The sequence below is a fragment of the Bubalus kerabau genome, chromosome 14, assembly GCF_029407905.1.
Source record: "Bubalus kerabau isolate K-KA32 ecotype Philippines breed swamp buffalo chromosome 14, PCC_UOA_SB_1v2, whole genome shotgun sequence".
In the NCBI taxonomy this organism is placed as follows: domain Eukaryota; kingdom Metazoa; phylum Chordata; class Mammalia; order Artiodactyla; family Bovidae; genus Bubalus; species Bubalus kerabau.
Genome location: NC_073637.1, coordinates 38,712,635 through 38,725,212, shown reverse-complemented (window position 1 = coordinate 38,725,212; position 12,578 = coordinate 38,712,635).

Sequence of the window (12,578 nt, the reverse complement as noted above, 5' to 3'; positions counted from 1 at the left end):
ATTGGAGTTTCAGCTTTAGCATCAGTCCTTCCAATGAACACCCAGGATCTAGCTCCTTTAGGATGGACTGGTTGGATCTCCTTGCAGTCCAAGGGACTCTCAAGAGTCTTCTCCAACACCACAGTTCAAAAACATCAATTCTTCGGTGCTCAGCTTTCTTCACAGTCCAACTCTCACATCCATACATGACCACAGGAAAAACCATAGCCTTGACTAGACGCATCTTTGTTGGCAAAGTAATGTCTCTGCTTTTTAATATGCTGTCTAGGTTGGTCATAACTTTTCTTCCAAGGAGTAAGCGTCTTTTAATTTCATGGCTGCAATCACCGTCTGCAGTGATTTTGGAGCCCCAAAAAATAAAGTCTGCCACTGTTTCCTCTGTTTCCCCATTTCCCACGAAGTGATGGGACCGGATGCCATGATCTTCGTTTTCTGAATGTTGAGCTTTAAGCCAACTTTTTCACTCTCCTCTTTCACTCTCATTAGCAGTTGTTGTTCATACTTTTGTAGAAGGCAGAAGACTTTCATTAAAGTGATAATTATGGTGAATGTGCAAAGATCTTATTTGTTCATTTTTCCATTACATTTTTTTTTTTATTTTGGCCATGGCTCAGGACATGTTGGATCTTCATTCCCTGACCAGGGTTGGAACCCACACCCTCTGCAGTGGAAGCTCAGAGTCCCAACCACTAGATGGCCAGGCAAATCCCTTATTCATTTTTTTGAATGCACACTTTAGTTCACACTTTAGTCAAAGTGAAAGAACCTAAACCTTTCCTTAAAAGGTTCAAATTATAGATCCTAATAAATTCATTTTAATTGATCTGAATCTGTTCTTTGGACTTCCCTGGTGGCTCAGATGGTAAGGAATACACCTACAATGCGGGAACCCTGTGTTGGGAAGATCCCCTGAAGGAGGGCATGGCAACCCACTCCAGTATTTTTTCCAGGAGAATCTCCATGGACAGGGGAGCCTGGTGGGCTGTTTAGATACATTTCATATATGAAGATGTGGGAAATTCAATTCTTCACATATTTCTTGATAGTCTACCCATACCATTTCGTGAGATGGATGCTGGAGATGTCTTTCTTTAGGGAATCATAGGTAGCAAATCAGGTATATGCAATGAGTCTGGAATGGAATTTTTTAAAGGATGGTTATGAACATTATGAGTCATATAAAAATGTTGACTTGAGCACCATCATGCCAATATTTGGCACCAACAATGAGAGAATAATAATAAAAACATGAAATACTTTCCTTCCTTCTGCTTGCTTGAGTTTGATTTATTCTTCTTTCTTTAGTTTGTTATGTAGTTGAAAGTTACCTTATTGATTTGAAATCATGGTTTTTTTCCCATTTTTAATTTTCTCATATAAGCATTTTGTGCTATCAGTTTCCCTCTAACAACCGCTTTAACTATGTCCCTCTAGTTTGGGGATGTTACAGTTTCTTTTTCATCTTAATAAAAATATTTTCTGATATGTCTTACTAATTCCTTTTTTAACCAAGGATTATTTACAGAGAGGTTGTTTAAGAAGTATTTATTGATGTTTCTGGATGTGATTCTGTTGATTTCTAGTTTTAAACTATTGTGGTCAGAGAACAGAATTTTTGAATAATTTTAATTTTTAAAAAATCATGGGAGCTCTTTTCAGGTTATGGAAGCAACCTACATGTCTATCAACAGATGAATGGATAAAGAAGATATGGTAATATATACAATGGAATATTACTCAGCCATAAAAAGGAGCGAAGTTGGGTCATCTGTAGTGAGGTGGATGGACCTAGATTCTGTCCTATAGAGAGAAGTAAGTCAGAAAGGGAAAAACAAATATCGTACATGAATACATATATACAGAATCTAGAAAAATGGTACAGATGAACCTATTTGCAGGGCAGGAATGGAGAAGCAGCCATAGAGACAGACGTGTAGACATGGGGGGGACGAGGAAGTTAGGACGAATTGAGAGAGTAGGACTGACATGCATACACTGTCGTGTGTGAAGTAGATAGCTAGCAGGAAGCTGTCGGACAGCACAGGATGCTCAACTCAGTGCTCTGTGATGACCTAGAGGAGTGGAATGAGGGAGTGGGAGGAAGGCTCAAGAGGGAGGGGATACATGTGTACATATAACTGATTCATGTTGCTGTACAGCAGAACCTAACACAGCACTGTAAAGGAATTATACTCCAATAATAAAATGAAAATCATGGAGACTTTTCTATGACTCAGAATATGGTCTATCTTGGCATATGTTTCATAAGCATGACAGGTGACCATGTATTCACTCAGATGCTGTTGTTTAGCATGTTCTCTAAATGTCAGTTAGATCAACTTGCTTAATAGTGTTGGCTAATACAGTCTTATTGATTTCCTGTCTATTGTCTATCAATTATTTAGAGAGGAGTTTCAAATTTTTCAATTATAATTGTGTGTATATATATATATATTTTTTTCTTTTTTGTGCAGTTTATGCTTCAGGTATTTTGAAGCTCTGTTAGGTGCTTGCACATGGGGGATCATAATGTCTTTTTGATGAATTGACCATGTTGTCATGACACAAGGTCTCCCTTTAACGTTGGCAATATTCCTTTTTTTTTTTGTCTGAAATCCACATCATCTGATATTAATGCACCCACTTCTGCTTCATTTTGAGTAGCAATTTCATGGCATATCTTTTTTTCCACTCTTTCACTTTGAACTAGTTTGTGTTTTCCTATTTTTCAAGTGGGTTTCTGGGACTTGCCTGGTGGTCCATTGGTTAAGACTTTGCCTTCCAATGTAGGGGTGCAGGTTTGATCCCTGGTTGGGGAAGCTGAAATCCCACATGCCTTTTGGCCAAACACACACACACACACACACACACACACACACACACAAAACAGGAGCAATACTGTAACAAATTCAATAAAGACTTAAAAAAATGGCCCACATTAAAAAAGAAAGCTCTAAAAAAATACCAAAAAATGAGTTCTGATGGAAAGTATTAATATATAGTTGGGTCTTGCTTTTTATCCAATCTGACAATCGTAGCCTTTTACTTTGGCTTTAGTGCTACACCTGTATCACTAAGAGGGCCTCTCTCTGGTCTCTTGCTTTTTCCTCAATCTTTCTCACCAGCACCAGCTACAGGTCAGTGGTAAAGAGCTTGCAAGTGCAGAATTCTCCTGTGTCTTGTGGTCCTACCTACTCCAAACTGATCAGCTAGCCCACACTGGCTTTTAAGAATATGTCAAACTGTTAAATAAAGTCTTTCTACCCACTTGAATGGCAGCCGCCTCTTCCTTCCTTACTTGGAACAATATTTGTGTCTCTACTGTGCCTCGTGACCTCACTTCCTTGATGTGTTCAAGAAAAGTTACGATTGTATAGATTATCTGCCATTTTCTCATTGTTGGGGAAGCTATGTTCTCTTGCATCCTAAGTGCAAGCCGAATCTTCCTGGAGAGTTTTAAGCAGCAAAGTGCTGCTATCTGATTTACATTTTAAAAAGCTCTCTCTGGCTGCTTTGTGCAGAACCCACTGAGGGCAGGTATGAGTGGAAGTGGGGAAACCATTGAGGAAGCAAGCAAAGCTGTTTAGTCATGAGAGTGGTGGCCTGCACAAGGGTGGTGCCAGAGGAGAAAGAGGGATTTGAAACATAGTTTAGAAGTAAGCTGAGAGGATTTGATGATGGGTGAAGGGCAAAACTCAAGGATGGCTCCTAGGCTTTGTTTGACCAAAGGAGTAAATGTTGGGGCCATTTATTAATAGGAAAACAGATCTTGGGGTGGCAAGTCAAATTCTATGTTGGAGATGTGAAGCCCTCAGTTAAGGAGAGGGGTCAAGTCAGAAGCTGGATACTCAAGTTCAGAGTTCAGAGGAGAGTTCTAGGTTGACCATGTTCCTGTAAGAGTTAACAGTGTAGAAATGATATTTATAAAGTCCTGACGACTGGCTGAGGTTGCTCAGGGAAAAGAGATGACAGAAGATGTAGCCCATTTGGCATAGGATGGAGGAGGGAGCATAAAGGAGACAGAGAAACAGTGGCCAAGGGCACAGAGGGAAAATTTTAATACAACCCCTGGAAGGAAGATTTTAATCTAGACTTGGTAGGAATCCATAAGTCACAAAAACATTTTTTCATTCAAGAGAGACTTGAGACACTGAAGTCATTCATTCATTTGCTTGTTAGGTAAATAAGACTGCCGATTGTTTTCGGAATCTTGGGCCCAGGCTCTTCCAGTGATCCCAGGCAGGAGTCTGCCACAGCTAGGAGGCACAGGGGGTGCTCAATAATAGGGTTTCTTATAGTTCCATGTGTCCCAGGTGGTCCAGTGGTTAAAAACCCGCCTGCCAAAGCAGGAGACACAGGAGATGCGAGTTTGATCCCTGGGTTGGGAAGATCCCCTGGAGAAGGAAATGGCAACCCACTCCAGTATTCTTGCCTGGAGAATGCTACAGACAGAGGAGCCTGGTGGGCTATAGTCCATGGCGGGTTGCAGAGAGTTGGACACGACTGAGCTACTGAGCACACAGCTGCATGCTGGGGTATCTGACCGAAACTCTATTAAACTTTGCAGGTAAGCTGCACATGTCAGAGGCTTGATCCTCCTCTTTAAACTTTAGTCTCTCCCTCTGAGGCAGATGCTCCCTGGCTGCATCACAGATTCCTTCCTTGGTCTTTGCATGTGTTATTGTGAAATCTAATGCTTCTTCAGAGGAGACATGCTCTATTAAGTAAGAGAAATGTGGCTAAAGGAACATAATAATGAGGCTGGTTAGATGTTTTTGTTGATGGTGACCTTTCTACTTAACCCTGAGAATGTGTTGTTTTGAGTTTTAAAAATAAATCATAACTCTCACATTTCTTTCCTTTGACCTCTGAATCACATGCAGACTTGCACTATGTAACACAGGTTAGAGAGAAAAAAATGACTGGTATGAATCTGGATTATTTTTTTCCAGGCAGTTGAGAACAATATTATGCCTCTCTCAAACTTTCTGATTGAGACAATGAGACAGACTGGACGGAGCAGGGTGGGGTTTTTGTCTGAGAACACTAGTAGGATCCAGGTGCGCTCAGTCGTGTCCAGCTCTTTTGCAACCCTATGGACTGTAGCCCTCCAGGCTCCTCTGTCCATGGGATTCTCTGGGCGAGAATACTGGAGTGGGTTGCCATTTCTTTCTTCAGGTGATCTTCCCAACCCAGGGATCAAACCCATGTCTTCTGTGTCTCCTGCATTGGTAGGCGAGCACTAAACACCATGATTCTGCTTCTGTTTCCCAACGACTATAAAAGGCCACCGTTTCAACACACACCTAGTATACAACAGTCTACTCCAAGCACCTGTCAATAAACACATTAGAAATTAATTCTGTTTGGACTACCAGGGACTGCTCTACAGTCCAAATTGAGTTATCAGTTTCTCCTCCCTGAAGATAGGCATTTGAAACTCAATTTGATCTTCATCCCGTCCCTCGGCACCTAGAAAGTCATTTATTTTCAGACATTATTTTTGGTTAGTTTGAGTATCTCTGTCATCTTGTGCCATCATAAGGAGCTTGGTTCTCTCTGCTAACTCCAGTGAATGGACCACCATACCAGGCTGGTTACAGGTGGCATCCAGCAATTAATTTCCCAAGATACTCTTCTTCACCCACTCTGTCTCTCCATTTCTGCCCAGGAGAGTGAGCCAGTGATGTGCCCGGTGGGACTGTAACATAGACAGTAGGACCACAATGAGGGGCATTTTTCTCTTCTACAGAATCAAGATGCTTCACTCATTGTTTTGTGTATTGCCTCTCTTGGTGTTTTGTTTTGGTTTATTTGGCTTTTTTCTTAATCTCTGAGAAAAATATGAATAATTAAAAGCAAACTGTAATCACTAGCAAAAGTTTTATCACTTGGCTCTTTTTCTAGGAGCCAAGAAAAGTTCTTTTTCAACTTCTTGGCTGAAGTTGGAATTTGAAAGAAAAAGCATTTCAGATTTTATGGAACTCAGATGTCCAGCTTGGTGGGGGTGGGGAAAGGTGGGAAGAGCAATTTCCTGTCCCATCTCTTAAAAGCTCCTTGAGTTTGGCTTGAATGTTATGGAACTCTGTTGCTCTCTCCAACAGTGTGCAAATTCCCAGGGAGACAGAAGAAAGGGGGTCTTCTGGCTCCCCATTCTTGCTTCCGAACCGGTTCAAGTTGAAGGTCTTCTTGCCATCTGCGGGTGTTATTTTTGTTTTGTGTTGTGACAGTACAGACTTGGAACTTTGCCCCTTTCTTGTGTTCACACATATGAGCACGTACACACACACACACACAACCTCTTGAACAAGACAGGTGGGTGAGTTGCAGACTGAACATGTTTGATTGGAGTGGAGATAGACTTCAAGGCAGTACAACTTCACATTTAATATTAAACATCCTGGTTGTATTAGTCAGGATTCTCCTAAGAAACAGAACCAATAGGATGTGTGTGTGTGTGTGTGTGTGTGTGTGTGTATGTGTAGATAGAGGAAGAGAGAGATTGATCTATATCTATAATCTACATCTATATCTTAATCTACCTATCTAGAGATTGATTTTAAGGAATTGGCTCATGTTGACCAGGTTGGCTGCAGGTTGACAAGTCCTAAGTCTGCAATTTAAGTCTGAAGGCCAACAGAATGAAATGGAAGAAAGATCTCGTGTGGCAGTTCAACTGCAAAGGCCACCCACTGGCAGAATTTCCTCTTGTTGGGGTGTGTGTGAAGGTGTGTGTATGTCAGTTTTTTCTTCTAGTCAGATCTTCAACTGATTGAATGAGGCCCACCCACACTATGGTGGGCAATCTGCTTTCCTTAAAGTCCACCAATTTAAATGTTAGTCTATCCAAAACACCATCACAGGAACATCACAGAACAATGTTTAACCACATATCTGGGAACCTCATGGCCCAGACAAATTGACATAAAATTAACAGCCACCCCAGTTTTCAAGTCTTTTCCTACTGCACTGAGTTGGTTAATATCCCAGTCTTTGCTCATCTCCCACCCCAAATGCCTGCTTTTTAACCCTCTGAAGTCTGGCCACCTCTCTTGCTTACTTGAATCTTCAGGGTCTCATCTTCCATGCCCAAAAGGCTTATCCATGTATTTCCTTGAACAAAAATTGTTTCCTCCCTTAGCTTACTGGGGTCAGATGGCAAGATGACCATTTTCCCCACTCAGTTACATGTATAAAATTGCAGTCCATGTAATGGCCATTTAAAAACCTTTCAGGATGTCCTCTTTTAAAGAAACTGAACAGTCATTTGCATTTAATAAAACTGCAATAATTTGTAAGGAGTCTATTAAAAGGAGAATTCCCTTGTGCATTTAAAACATAATAGTGTATACAGTTTGGTTCCCCTGCAATCTCTCAGAACACACTGATAATTTAAAAACACTGACAACTAAAGTTTGCCTTTTATCAAGCAAGAGTTCAAGGTGTGCAGCCTGAAAGCTCAAGTTCCCTCGTGTGCTTTGCTTCTGCACTGGGTCAGCTCTGCCTCATGCTACAGCTAAAAATACCTCACTCCTGGCCAACCCTAGAATGGCTGGGGATGTTAACTACTTAGAGGCAAAGATTTTTTTTCCTATGATTTTGCGTTTTTCATTATTACTCACATATATATGTATATGTGTGTGTGTATATATATATATATATATATATATATATATAAATATGATAACAGCCAACACTTTTGAGCACCTGCTCTGGGCCAGGGCCCTGCATTAAGTACAGTATATGCTTTATCTCACTCGATATTTACAAGTCACTCTTTTCAAAAAAATACATTTTATTAAAGTATGGTTGACTTACAGTGTTGTGCTAATTTCTATTTTTCAGCAAAGTGACTCAGTTATACATATATATGTTAGTTGCTCAGTCATGTCGAACTCTATGTGACCACATGGACTGTAGCCTGCCAGGCTCCTCTGTCCATGGGATTCTCCAGGCAAGAATACTGAAGTGGGTAGTCATTCCCTTTTCCATGGGATCTTCCCGACCCAGGGATTGAACCTGGGTCTCCTGTTCTGCAGGTAGATACTTTACCAGCTAAGCCACCAGGGAAGCCCCATGCATATATACATATATAGATTCTTTTTCATATTATTTTCTATCATGGTTTCTTATAGGATATTGAATATAGTTCCCTGTGCTAAACAGTAAACCTTTTTTTTAATCCATTCTGTATATAATGGTTTGCATCTACTAATCCCAATCTCCCAATACTTCCCTTCCCTTTGACAACCACAGGTCTGTTCTCTATGCCTGTGAATCTGTTTCTCTTTCATACATAAGTTCATTTGTGTCAGGTTTTAGATTCTACATATAAGTGATATGTAATATTTGTCTTTATCTGACTCACTTCAGTTAGTAAGACAATCTCTAGGTCCATCCATGTTGCTGTAAATGACATTATTTCCTTTTTTTGTATGACCGGTATTCCATTGCATATATGTACGTGTGTGTGCATATATAAAGAAAGGCAATGCCAAAGAATGCTCAAACTACTGCACAATTGCACTCATCTCACACGCTAGTAAATTAATGCTTAAAATTCCAAGCCAGGTTTCAATAGTACGTGAACCGTGAAATTCCAGATGTTCAAGCTGGTTTTAGAAAAGGCAGAGGAACCAGAGATCAAATTGCCAACATTTGCTGGATCATTGAAAAAGCAAGAGAGTTCCAGAAAAACATTTATTTCTGCTTTATATGCCAAAGCCTTTGATTGTGTGGACCACAACAAACTCTGGAAAATTCTGAAAGAGATGGGAATACCAGACCACCTGACCTGACTCCTGAGAAATCTGTATGCAGGTCAGGAAGCAACAGTTAGAACTGGACATGGAACAACAGACTGGTTCCAAATAGGAAAAGGAGTACGTCAAGGCTGTATATTGTCACCCTGCTTATTTAACTTATATGTAGAGTACATTATGAGAAATGCTGGGCTGGAAGAAGCACAGCTGGAATCAAGATTGCCGGGAGAAATATCAATAACCTCAGATATGCAGCTGACACCACCCTTATGGCAGAAAGTGAAGAACTAAAGAATCTCTTGATGAAAGTGAAAGAGGAGAGTGAAAAAGTTGGCTTAAAGCTCAACATTCAGAAAACGAAGATCATGGCATCCAGTCCCATCACTTCATGGCAAATAAATGGGGAAACAGTGGAAACAGTGGCTGACTATTTTTTTGGGTTCCAAAATCACTGCAGATGGTGACTGCAGCTGTGAAATTAAACGACACTTACTCCTCAGAAGAAAAGTTATGACCAACCTAGACAGCATATTACAAAGCAGAGACATTACTTTGCCAACAAAGGTCCATCTGTTAAAGCTACGGTTTTTCCAGTAGTCACGTATGGATGTGAGAGCTGGACCATAAAGAAAGCTGAGTGCCGAAGAATTGATGCTTTTGAACTGTGGTGTTGGAGAAGACTTTTGAGAGTCCCTTGAACAGCAAGGAGATCCAACCAGTCCATCCTAAAGGAAATCAGTCCTGAAGATTCATTGGAAGGACTGATGTTGAAGCTGAAACTCCAATACTTTGGCCACCTGATGCGAAGAACTGACTCATTGGGAAAGACTGATGCTGGGAAAGATTGAAGGCTGGGGGAAAAGGGGATGGCAGAGGATGAGATGGTTGGATGGCATCACCAACTCAGTGGACATGAGTTTGAGTAAACTCTGGGAGTTGGCGATGGACAGGGAGGCCTAGTGTGCTACAGTCCATAGGGTCGCAAAGAGTCAGACATGACTGAGCAACTGAACTGAACTGAAGTGAACTGATTTATATATACATATACACCACATCCTCTTTATCCATTCATCTGTCAATGGGCATTTAGGTTACTTCCATTATCTGTCGTGAATAATGCTGCTCTGAACATTGAAGTGCATGTATCTTTTTGAATTAGTTTTGTCTAGATACATATACGCCCAGAAGTGGGATAGCTGGATTGTATGGCAACTCTATTTTTAGTTTTTTGAGGCACCTCCACACTGTTCTCCACCATGGCTACGCCAATTTACATTCTCACCAACAGTGTTGTCTCCAACAGGTGAGTTGACTCACCAACAGGTGAGTCTCCACACTCTTTCCAGCATTTGTTATTTAGATTTTTAAAATCACTCTTGTTAGGTACTTTTATCAGCTTCATTTTAAGGATGAGGAAATGGATATTTGACTACTGTTTACAAGGTCACACTGCTGTTAGATCTTGAAGCTGGGATTTGCATCCAAAAGGATCTGCCTCTAAACTAAGCCAATATACCAGGCTCTCTCTTTGCCAATGTGGCTCTACACTCCAAGCTCTCTCTGATCATGCGCTGAGTATTCTGCTGGATTCTGCCTATAGCAAATCTGTTTTTGCAAAACTTTAGTGATTCAATCAAATCACATACTTAGCCATTTTGTAGCAATTTACAATAAAATTAAGAATTTTTTTTTCCTCCTCAATCCCTTTTTGCAAATCAACTTTAGTGTGTGGGAGGGATCCCCTCAGGAGGATACAGCTCTTAAGTCTCCAGCCTGCAGAGTCTTGTGGAACAAAATTCTGCCTCTTTCAGCAGCTTGGGGCCAGTGTTGGCATTAGCATGGTGTTTTTAATGGCAAAGGTTGAGGCATCATTCTCCAAGGCTGCCACCTGCTCTCATGTCTCAGTGGGTGTTATCTATCTTGTTCTGAGGGACTTTCAGAAAAGAAGATTCTTGGACAGCTTCCTCAGAAGTTATTCCAGAACCTTAGACTCTTAAGAGTCCTTTGGACTGCAAAGATATCAAACCAATCAATCCTAAAGGAAATCGACCTTGAATATTCACTACAAGGACTGATGCTGAAACTGGAGCTCCAGTAGTTTGGCCACCTGATGTGAAGAGTTGACTCATTGGAAAAGTTCCTGATGTTGGGAAAGATTGAGGGCAAGAGGAGAAAGGGGAAACAGAGGATGAGATGGTTAGATAGCCTTACTGACTCAATGAACATGAATTTGAGCAAACTCCAGGAGATAGTGGAGAACAGAGGAGCGTAGCCTGTTGCAGTCTATGGGGTGGCAAAAAGTCAGGCTAGACTTAGCTACTAAACAAAGCAAAGTGAACAAGAATTATCAAAGTCAAGACAAATAGAAAAACATAAGATAAAATGACAAGAACATCCAGAGTATCACACCAGAGAGGACTTGTGATGATATCCCTGATATCTACAGAGAAGAGAAAAATGAGAATTGTCACTTGGATTTCTCTTGTTGCCCCCGCAGTAGGGGGCACCCAGTGGTTTAGTCGCAATACTACCGAGCTCCTTTGAGCTCTTGGGAGATTGAGAGGAGGCGAATGCATTGCACAGAAAGTATCTAGGCTGGAAGTGAATGATCCCAGTGTCGGGGATAAGAGCAGCCCTCTACTGCCCTGGAGAGAGAATACTGCCCACAACGGAGGTGGGGACCTGGGCCCACTAGACTGAGAAATTCAGCAGCAGCTCCAGCAGCATCACAATTCTCCTTCCCACCAAGGAGCATAGGAAGCTAGAGATCTGCAGGACACACTGAAGGGCAAGACAGCCTTCTGCTCAGCACATAGGAGACTAATCAAGGGCAATCAGAGCCCAAGAAAGCTGTAGTGACCACCACAGCCTAAGGGTGGAGGGAGGCCCAGCTGGACCATGCTCCTCCCTTCTCCATGCAGATGTTGGTGAGGGAGGCTACCAGATGGGCAGGGGCAAATTAAATTTTAAAATTTCTCTAAATAGTTTCTTTTCCTTGTTATCCAAGTAAAACACAATGATTGCAAAGGAAAGAGTGAAGGAGGGAAGAAAAGGCAGGAAGAAAGAAGGAAGGAACGGAAGGAGTGGGGGGAAGGAAGGAAGACAGGAAGGCAGAAAAAAAAAGAAGGAAAGAAAAAAGGGGGTTGCCCCTGGGGGAAGCTGGATTGAAGGACATATGAGCCATATTTGCACCATTTTTTACAACTCCTGAATCTATAGTCATTTCCAAATAAAAATGAAGAAGGAAATCCCATAATCCTACCTCACAGAAATCACCACCATTACTCCTGCAGATGCGTCTTTGGTTACCTGTGCCTGTAAAATTTGTTATAATGAAACAAAGCATGATAAACTGAATGAGAGCTACTTACAGAGTAGGAGTTAAGTCACTTAGCAAATGTTTTGACTCTTTATAAAGTTTCCACTTTTCCTCCATGTAAAATGACATCTAGCTCTGAACTGAGAGGACCCCACCTGACATTAAAGACTGTTGCTTCAAATGGACAAAACCTCCATAAGCAGCCCGCTTAGGCAATTCTGCCTTAAAATGTGAATTTCTCTCTGGGTATCCTATCCTTCTCAGTTTCCCCCAGAAAATATTGCATTGAGGCTGGGAAAACTTCCCATTTAGGGAGGAAACAGTACTTATACAAAAGCACCTAGTATAGCCAGTGAAGAATGACATAGCAAGAATAACAAGATTATAGAAAGAGATTTAAAAGAAACCCATCTCCTTAACACAGAAGATAAAAAAGAAGATGTGGTGAGGGGTGTGTGGAATAGATCTAAAAGAAGCCGAGATTATGTGACACCTTA